Source organism: Pholis gunnellus (genome assembly GCF_910591455.1).
Source record: "Pholis gunnellus genome assembly, chromosome: 20".
Classification (NCBI taxonomy): Eukaryota; Metazoa; Chordata; class Actinopteri; order Perciformes; family Pholidae; genus Pholis; species Pholis gunnellus.
Window position 1 is genome coordinate 10,584,249 of NC_136547.1, and position 11,136 is coordinate 10,595,384.

The following is an 11,136-nucleotide window of genomic DNA, read 5'->3' on the forward strand; positions in this document are numbered from 1 at the left end:
GAACAGTCCTTTTTTCTCAGGTGCATCTGTTAATTAGTTGACCCTGTATGTCAGCGAAGTAAACATTCGTGTAGCAAAGTTTAGGCTGTTGCTGATCCTTTGCATTCCTCGTTGAATTTTAATCTGCGAAACAATTCAGTATAAGCTGGTCGGGTCAGCATTGTTGGTTGTTTTCCATGCCAACTGCTTGGAATTAAACTTCTGAGAAATGAACGATTGATGCCGTTACATTGCACACTCATAACTTGCTGTTTACCTTTTTTTCCAAACAAAAAGGAGCGTCTGAACCGGACAGGACAGACGCTACAACTGTGAGCCTACCCAAGTTTACTTTCCCAACATTATGCTCATATGATATTTGCAGTGCTCATACTCATCCCTCACTATCAATATATTTCATGCACCCCCCCAGGAGGAGCATTCAATCACATAGTTTTGAAGGAAAGCACACTTACTTATATAACAATGCTGATTAACAGAACATTTCCCTTTTGTAGACGGCCACAAAGAGCGACTCTTAGCGTCTCTGTGGCTATGTCACCACACAGCTTGGGCCCCATTCATGTTTTTCCCATGTTGCAATTTACTCACTGAATTAGGCTTGGACCAAAAAAAAGTGTTTCAGTCCCAATTATCATCTGGCAAGGAGAAGAGGCGGTCTGGGGTGGGGGGTGAGATACTTAAGCCTTTTCACTAGTGCTGCCTTGTTTCCCCTGTTCCTCTCCTTGAGAGAGTAATGTGTTTCCTCACACAAAAGGAGGATCTTCAGAGATATGCCAAGAGTCTGGAGAGTGTGTTTGCTGGACCTGTGAAGAGACCTCTTTAGGAGGCTTTGAGGACAATGGAGCATGGGCACCGGCCGTGGTTTACTTTGTCCACGCCAAGCATTTCACACGCACCCAGGGCAACAGCCGGTCTGAGCAAAGGCACAACATTAGTCTGAGTTATTGAAAAGGTCTTTTTCATCTTTGTCACCCAATCAGTGCAATGATCGCTCTGAGGGAGTTATGTTTGACCAACCTTTCTTTCTTATTTTACTTCTTGAGACTCTCCACATTCTTTACTTACAAGCTACTTTTTGGTTTCATTCCCTCTTTTTTAAAAGTCTAATGTGTATATTTTCATTGATTATTTAATGCCTGGTAAGTTTAGAGTGAGCTAAAGCAAACTAATAACAGCAGGATGTTATTTTGCAGCTGATGCTGCTTCCTGTTTGTTTTTGTCACTCATACATATTGAACAGTAATCAAGCAGAGGGTGTGATGCAACAGTGTGTGAAAATAAAAATAATCAACTCAAAGAGATAAATAACCCTGCAACTTATTTGGTTTCCTGAAATATTTGTAATGGTCAGTACACTGTAATCTATACTAACAGCATTCATGTTTGAAACAGGTTATACTGCAACTACATGTATTTGAAAAGCACAGTAAGTTGCTACATGATTATATTTTGAATAAGGTACGTACTGCTTATTGTTTCGTAAAATATGCTTTTGGTTCAATTTGGTAAAAGTCTAACAAATACCCTCTGAATTTGAACAACATAATAACTTTGAAGAGGACCAAAAAAGGCCTTTTGAATGATCTACAGCAGAACTGGAGGAGACAGCCAATACATCTTCATTATAGCTGAAGTTTCCCATCTCTCCTGCGCCTCCAGTCTCAGCCTGCTCCGTTTGCTCCGTCACATTGTTCATATCTCAATAGCCGGGCCCTTGTTGCTATAGCAATAGGTGGAGCTGACAAGGGCCCAGGTTGCTCCTGATTTAAGTAAACGGCACCTTGTGGTTTCTTCAACAGTCTCTACAATATTTATATATTAGGGAGATAGAATGGACAATGTTGGTGCACGCATGAGTGCAAATGATTGATTTCAGGGGGGGGGAATGCATTTAAATCACATAGAAGGACTTTGAAATGTAGACCTTCCATGTATGGACGTAGCATAAGCAAAAGCAACATGCTCATTTAACTTTCCTTGGATAAAATGCAAGAATATTATTTAAATTGTGTTGTTTGGACTGCAGTTCCTTAGTGGGAACCTCATCCGCTTTAAAACAATTCAAAGACATTCTGTTGCGTCTTCAGTTGTTTTATTCTTAAAATCAAAGGAGTTAAATGATTAGGAGAAATTGGCCGCGTCATGATATTGTCATTATCATGCATTTTGACAGAGCTGAATATAACTGATCAACTGATTGTTAAACATGATGAATCATTAGCTAATTATAATGTATGTATTTTTAGAATAATTGCTAAATTGTGGAGTTATGAGGATATTCTAAATAATAAATTATCCTTTTGTGCTTTTTGTTAAATAATTGAATTAATGAAAATTGCTTTGCTATCTCCATTTGGATTGTATCATGATTACTTTATATTATATTTAACGATTATACAGTGCACGATATTGGCTGTGCCTTTAAAGGTCAGCATGTATTGTTGGACAGCAACAACACACACACACACACCTGTGCATCAATCACTTGAGACGACCCATAAATACTTTGTTATGGACAAGGACCTGATAACGGTGGCAACATAGCGCTTAAGAAAACACAGCCATACAAACCACAGACTCTGTTCAGCATTTCAACCAATGTTGTGTTAAATATTAATCTCACACACTTTGAAAGCAGCATTCCTGTGAGATCACAGTCGAGGCAACTTGTGGAATGCAACGTTAAGTCTTGAAACTGTACTTCCTGGCTGTGAGCAGAGGCATGCTGGGAAGGCCTACAGATACCTTTTACCCTACGTCTCTCAACAGGTGGCTCTCCCTTCCTGATCCCTAAATTACTGCTCTTCTGTGAGACCCTCCATAAGGGATGGGTTTGACAAATAAGATTGCCGTTGCTGTATTCTCTCTTTGATTTAAGTCAACAAAAGCATCGTGACAGCTTGCGCTGACATTTGGACTTTGGCTTTTGAAGACCATTGAGTTCATGAGGTGAAGGTGTGACTGCATCCCATACCCAAACAAATAATAGCCTAACCGATCACATGTTACAGGTCTTGAGCAAGCATGTGCAGGCAGATCTGCGCTACTCCTTGTGAAATATCTTGATATAAGCCCCACTTGCCAGACCACATAATTAGCTTTTGACCTACATTTCTCCCCAAGCTTTTTGTGCATAAGCTACAGGTCAGCTTGTCCGCGATTGTGACTCGACACTTCGAGGAAAACCTGATTCTTTGACCCGAACTAAAAAAGCCCAAGTCATTGACAAATGTCTCACAGTGTTTGCCAAACAAAAATGTAACCTTTTCACAAGTAACAGCTGTTTATGGTTGTGTTGCCTCAAAGCAAATTGAGAGGGCGTTTGTGCATGACTCACTCCAATTGTAAATGCTAAAAAGAGAACTTCGTAACGTTGAGAATCCTCCTTTGATGATGTGATGGTGTGGGTGGACAGGTCCTTGAATGGCGTTCCACTGTATGAAGTTTGATTTCTAATGAATTGTCTGAATAAATATGTTCCTTCTAATACTGTGCCTAACAAATCACAGAATGAACGCGTAAAATGACACAACATAACATGACACAACATAACATATACAACATAAGACATAATATAATGTACACGGCGTAATGTGCCATAACGTGAAATAAAGTCACATGACATTTTCATCACATGAACTGTCTAAAAAGACACATGCGACATGAAAATCCATGACATTCCATTTCATGACATATGCTGCGTTCAAAATAGCATACTGTGCATTACTCAATCAATATGTGTGTTATCGTTCAACATACTTCTGTGTATTTTAAATATAATATATTACGCCTCGCCAAGTGGAATCTTATACTTACACTGACAGTGAAGCGTTATTGACGTTACAGAGCTGTCCACCATTACAAAAGTTGCCGTCGCTGCCGCATTGCATTGTGGTATATGTAGGCCGGCGTAGGGTCCAGTGTTTCGATACTTTAATATTTCACCTGAAATAGTATGCAATTCAGGTACTAATGGTTTCATACTGACGTTTCTGACACACTAAACAAATCGTACGGACTGTTTTAGGGGACTAAATAGCATGTAAGTATGGAAATTTGGATGCAACCACATCCATGGCATGATATGGTATAACATGATATTTCATGGAATGGGGTAATGTGATGTGACATCCCATGTCCCTCCATGACATCTATAGTAGAAGTTCAGTTCTTAAAATACACCCTTCTTGTTGTTCAAATCAGTGCAAGTGGTAGAAAAGGTAATGGTCATGAACAGTGCAACTTTGTTCTGTATGGCTGGGATCTTATTCCTCTGAGATTCACAGCAGTCTTCATGTTTTGTATTTCACAAGATCACGATTATATCCTTTATATACGATACAGTAACAATTATTAATATGCACAGAGTATAGATTCTCCAGTGCCAGAAGAATCTTTCATCTATTTTAAAGCTTTTATGACAAAGTGTTTCCACTAGTATCAGAAAAAATTGTTAATTTCTTATATAGTTTGTACAGCAAATGATACGATAAAGACATTTCTTCTTGGGTAAAAATGTGTTTTCTCTTTTTCTGAAACGTCACAAAAAAACTGAGCAGTAACTCCACTGCAGAAGTGAGCAGGAAATGTAGCTTGGGTTATTGCGTTTCTGCGATAATTAAGAAATTCATGATGACACTTGACTATTCACCATGAAGCTCAGCCTACTTTTGTATACCTAGTTTGTGCAATAATCTATTTATGCGAGAGAATGCTGATCGCCTGTGTAATCCCAGGCGAAATTCTTGTGGTGAAAGAGGATGCAGGCCTTACAGCAGATTAATGCCATGACGATGTGTTCCGCTGCTGATGAGAGCAGGCTAAGCAGTTTCTTTATGGACGGTGGAAATGTTTGGGTTCCCTGCACAGAAGGACGGGGGGCCACAGGGTGACATGCGTTGCAGAATTCATACTGTTCTTAATGTTCTCACCGTAGAGAATAAAGGATTCCAAAAAAAGAAAAGACAAAGTAATTCAGGCCTCTTTTGTATAAAATCCTCCCAACAGCTACTCAGCCCATGATTTCATTATCAGTCCGACTTACACTAATCCTCTCAGAGTGGAGTTGGCCCTTGTTAGATGTCTATACTTGGGTATAAAAAAAACCTGGGTGTCAATGGGTAAGAGGGATGGGAGTGACCAATATCATTATAGTTTACGTGTGTGTCTGTGCGACTGTGTAATTGTGCATGTTTGCAAATGAGCGTAGATACGTGTGTGTGTGTGTGTGCGTGCGTGTGTGTGTATGTGTGTGTGCGCGTGCATGTGGGAGAATGCTGGATGTTGGAGATCATCCCCAGACGCTCAAGACTGTTTTGATTTCCCACTTCATGGAGAACGTGAGAGTAATCCCCTCAGGATTCCCCCTCTAGAGGTCTTTAGCTGCCATAAGCCACCATTCAACAGGCAAAACCCAACATGGGCTTTATACAGCCTGCTGGTATTACTGGATGATTGGGGAGGGGAGAAGGCTTAATCTGCCCTGGTGGCTAACCTGTCGCTGAAAGGAAACCTGTGGGGAAGCCATGCCATGAGACTGGTGGGCTGACAAAGTATACTGTTCATCCTCTGGCTACATTGAAGGAAACCTGGGAAGGATTTGTAAAGTGGGGGACTGAATTATAAAATACTCAATTTGTTTCTTCGTCAAAAGTTTTTGAGCTTTTCATCAAAGCATCTTACAAATTAAACGTAAAGGCAAGACGGCAGTTACAATTCTTCATACTACTAAAAACACAACGCAGCATTAAAGCAGTGTGTTTAGATACCGTGGTGCTCTTTTCACTGTGGATGCTGAATGTCCATGAGGCTGAAAGACTAAGCCCTTATAATTATGCATCTTTTTTTTACTTGTCTTTTTTTATTTCCTTTTTACTTATTTTATTTGCACATGGTGTGCTTTTTGCAGATGTTAGTCCATACTTTTCTAAAAGTAATACATTGCTGTTTGTGTTATGAAATATGTTGGAAAACGTGAAGCATTTCAAAGCAATGAGGCATAAGCTCTTTAAAGTATTACATTAATCACATGACTTTTGTGAGGTGATGACTGCTAATACTGCAGAACACTTTGTAATGATATAACTGTCTGCCCAGCTAGAGCTCTTCATAAATAATATTGCGGTTAAGTAGTGTAGTATTGAGATATTTCCTGTCTACTAAACATAGTCACCACTTTAGACTTCATGCCTGATGTGAATAAGAATCCGCTCTATGTTAATTATGTGCATTCAGGTACAAAAAAGCGGGGTACATCACAAGAAAGCACCCAGATTTAGTGGCCATAGATCACTGGCTGACGTTTCTTACTTAGGATTTCATCCTTAAGCAGCAGTATATGAAATATGACACGGCGATAATATTTTCTTAGCTGTATCTGGCATTGCATTGTTAATGTGTTTGCCAAATTCTCCTGCCATTCAAGTAAATCCAGATGATACACTAACTCCCTTTTAAGTGCTTGATCTGAAAGCAAGTGTTGTTAAGAATAATAACATGGATGTGGGATGGATAGCACTGACAAGGAATTAGGTGACCTGAATGTGACGCAGTAGCACGCCCTCCTTTCCAGCCAAAAGATTCATGTCACATTGCACATATTGGCGGATTACTGGCTAGTTGAAAGAGCTTAAGATGAGTTCCTCTGGTGTGTGATCAAGTCTGAGCAGTGTGCCTTATAATGCACCGCTGAGAAGAAAAGGCCCTGTCACACTGGCTTCTCCTTCCTTCTTACTCTCAAGGTCTCTCGTCATTTGACTGTCTGAATGGCTTTGTGTGACAACCGTAGCTACGCTGCAATGATTGCAGCCAAGCCACATGGTGTTACCATGGAAATGGCACTCAGGTTACTCCCATTGTGCGACGCTTTGTGGCAATCTATAGCAGGTTTACCTGCAATAAATGTATTCGTAGGCGCAGTTAATTTGCAGATGAATACTTAAAGCGTGAAAATAGGGAATGGGGCACATGCTAACTGATATATTCAGTGTGACATCGTTTGAACATTTAAAGGGTCAGTTCACCCAAATTACAAAAGAACAACATATTTTATCACTGCAGATTGTTTTTTTTTTCTTTACTTGCAGAGATATCCACCTCTGAGATTTCTGCCTGCAATTTGTAGTGCTCAACGTGTTGGCAAATGAGATTTAAAGAAATTCATCAGCAGCATCTATTCCAGCTGAAGCGTCCCTGCAACTCTGGATAGTATCCAAAATACTCAAACAATGTTTAAGGGGTTATTTCTTCAGCAGCGAGCAGTTCCTTTTCAGAGAATAACTCAAGTTTGTCTTGCGAAATAGTTGCTGTAAATGTCTCACAGAGGTACTTCTATTATTATCATTATATATTTTCATCTTATGACCTAAAACCACCTGTTAGGATAAAAAATATTCCAAATATGTTTTGATTATTAATTTCTTTTTTGAATAACGCTAGCAACCTTTTTTCTTCCTAATGCAAGTCGTACGGAGATGGTCGGGGTGGATGCATACAAAGTGTAGGACTCTGACACAACAGATTGGGGTTTTACATTTTAAGTCCCACGTGTGGTTCGGTTTAGGCAACAAATGTTTTAGCATTACGTTTCTCTCAAAACCTATTCGCTATTGCAAATTAATAATATATAAATACAATTCATCAGGGTTGCGAGGTACTAATATAATTAGCTTTGCTCCTAAGACCTTATCAAAAAATATTGAAGGGACATATTTATTTGCATTTGTGAATGTTGCCACTGATACTTTTGTAGCTACGATTTGTCTGTTAAACCATTCTTTATATTTAAATCTTGCTACAGAAAGAAATGTATTTTATTGCTATTTTCTATGTCACGCATCCCTTCTGTTGAAAAGTAAATGAGAGTTGGAAAAGATAATCTACGATTTGAATCAAAAGGTGGGCTTTTGAAAAGATCTCCCCTCCCCTTTGTTTTGGATATTGCCTCTATCTTATTTAATCATTAAAATAAATTCAAAATAAAAGCGCGTAACTTCAGTGAACATGGTTGTTTGGTTAAGACGGGTGCATCAATCCTTTAAGTAGTTGTGACGTACGTTTTCAAGAGAAAAATGTTCAGCTATGACACATGACCAAGTCCAAAAGCCGGATACAATGTTAATCATTTGCATTCCAGACGGTGTGAATATTTGCTTCAGGTCTGAGCGATGCGTCACCGGGACGGACACCACAAACCTGCACATGTCATCGTTGACGGCCTTAGAAATCATCACTGCAATACTCAACATAATCTTGAATTGGCAAAGCTCTGTTTGAAGTTGTCTGTGGGGGTGAGACGGCTGAGGGACAATTATCTTGTATGTCCTCAAGAGGTCTGGCATTGTGGAGGAAAGGCTGAGTAAAAGAGATCAGAGAAGGAGGGTACACACAGAAGTACATCTGAGGGCTTCGTAGATCCCAGGTATTACCAACTGTCTGAATTAACAGGATACACATACTTCACTAAACAGTCAACATGTCACGTCTTAGCAGTGTTTGGCTTCACCTATGAGCCAAAATTCTTACATGAAGCCCCATGAGCCCCTTGCTGTTTCGCAAGCTTAGATGAGGTCTTAAGCCTCAACAGAAGATGAATGCCGAGTGCTAAATTAATTTGAGGCATTTTCTTTTGTGCGCTGACAAAAGCGACCAGGTTGGTGCTGGTTTCCATAGCTGATGACAGATCATTGGGCTGCAGTGTTTGCCCAGGTGTCAGGCCTCCTGCTGAAGACAGCAAAGGGTTTGTCCAGGTCTCCGAACTCCACATTGCTGAAGAATCTCTGCCTTAATTGTACGGATCGCTTCATTCAATATTTCCATGAAAGAACCTCTGAAAAATTCTCGTGACAAAATAGCAGTGAACCTTTGTTGAAATGTTGAAACATGCCCTGTATTCAAGACATTTCAGGCTGCAAGAAATTGGAAGAGACTCTTTTAAAAGTACAAAGTAGTGTTTTTGAATGTGGTCGTAAGAAAACATCCGACCTCTAAACTCTCACGAACTGACATTTGTCTAATAAACAGTTTTGTATTGGGTGTGTACTAGTTTTGAGCGCTGTGCTTGCGCTCTTTCCAAACAACATTAATCAGGAACACATCATTATTTCCCTGCATTGTATACGGCTGCAATAAGGTGCTTTAATTGCTCCGCCGTGAATATAAAAAGCTACGCCCTGGAGGTGTCTGGCAGATCACTGCAGTGTTTGGTGTGGTCAGGAATCTCATGATGTATGAATATATCAGTATTTATATGGTTTGATCTGTGTGTCATTGAAGTCTGCAGTGTTTGGTTAAGGTTAAGCTTTTTGGAGGCCAGTCCAAAAGTTTGTATCCCATCACTCAGGAAGCTTGTTATGTCTGCATTTGGAGGATTGGGCGGAGTGATTGCTGCACAGCTGGCAGGTACAATGCGTCTGGATCTATAAATTCCCTTTGGCTGCCACGCATGACATCCCTCACCTTTGCCCAACCCCTCTGATAGAGCTCCTACAAAACCCAACAAGATGCTTTCTAATCACAGGAAAATGCTCCCCGCTAATACTGACACAGGGTGCATATGTGCAAGAGCGTTTTTTAATCAGCCTATTGCAGCGAATGAGTGATCATTGACAGGCTTTGAAAGCACATTGTGCTCTCGTGTAGTGAAATCACAGGTGCTCTAAATCACTCTCTTTGCTTGGTTTGAGGGCGTGTCATTTGCACTTCTCCCACAGTCGGTTTCTTCTATGATGTGTTCAGCCTTTTGAAAAACACTCACCCTGGACCTGATCATGTGCTCACACGCTGCTCCTGCAAGTTTATATTTGTCCCTCTTTTCACTTTTTGGAGTTGATATAAGAGGAGGAAAAAAAACAAACTGCAGAATTTTATGACAAACTTCAAAAAGAGTACAAGTTCCTCTGCATTGCTACAGATTATTGTACAAAAGAGTGAGGGGATTCGATTTTTCCACAGGGTGAGAGGGGGAAGAATTAGAAGCCTCTGCCACTTAATTTGGCTGCTGAGCATTACCCTGCGAAGTTTTGTTTTTCTAAGCCTCCAACATAACAGAGTGTGCCTTGCCGTCAGCACCTTAAGCAAGTAAAAGCGCTTCCTTTATGAACTAAACCCGCCAGATATTTGCTTTGCGAAGCCCAGCGAGAAGAAAAGAGGACGGTTTGCAGTGAATAACTTTTTAAAACACTGTGTGTACGAGAAAAAAAAAAAAAAGCAGCAGAAGACATGAAAGAGCAGGAGAAATGAATCGAATGTTGTTGTCCGCCCCCCCCCCCACACACACACCTAACTCTATGAAAAAGAGGACGATGCGATCTGAAGGCTTCTTTTCCAAAAGCCTCAGCCAGGTGATTCATCACAGCGCTCTGTCAAAAGAGCTTTCCACAACATGAGACGAACAATGACACTGTGATTGCAAGGACAGGAGAGCTCTTGATTGAAAGATATCAGCTATATGTTCAGCCTCCCTGAGAGAGGAGGCCAAGTGCAAGAGAGGGTGGGAGAGGCTGGAGGGGCGGCAGCACCACTCACTGATGAAAACCAAAATCTTAACCCTTCGACATGGGTGTCAAGAGAGGGAGTCCTGTGTAACGAGAGCGTTCAGATATAAATTGAACCAAAATAATTTAACAGCTGCTTAACTGCGAACAGAGGAACTGCCAGGTAGAGTGATTGGAGGTGTAGAGAAGGAGAGCAACTTTCAGATAGGGTTCTGCTTTTCTGTGACGGGGAGTCCTCAGCTGTGGAGTGATGCTGAACAGATCGTGGACCACTGCCAGATCTTAACGTCGCATGAAGAGGAGATACAGTACACTACATAGCAGCTGAGGAACTGCACTTTGTAGATTGTTTGTTGTGAAGGTGTCGAATGAATATATTGGATTTTTCTCTATTTTTAGTTTGCGGTCACAGCGTCCTTTGATAAACAGTAATCAACAGTAATTTAAATACAGATTTACAACAAAAATAGTGATTATTTTGTAATCATTTAAAATGAAAAATCTACCACAATGAGCCAAGATTCATATATTTTCATCTGTAGTCCCTTACCAGAGTGTTAAAATGCCGCTAACGTAATGAGTTATAGTTTAACGCTGACAACTGTTATCATCGGCCTTTTCTGTAATAGATCATTCAATT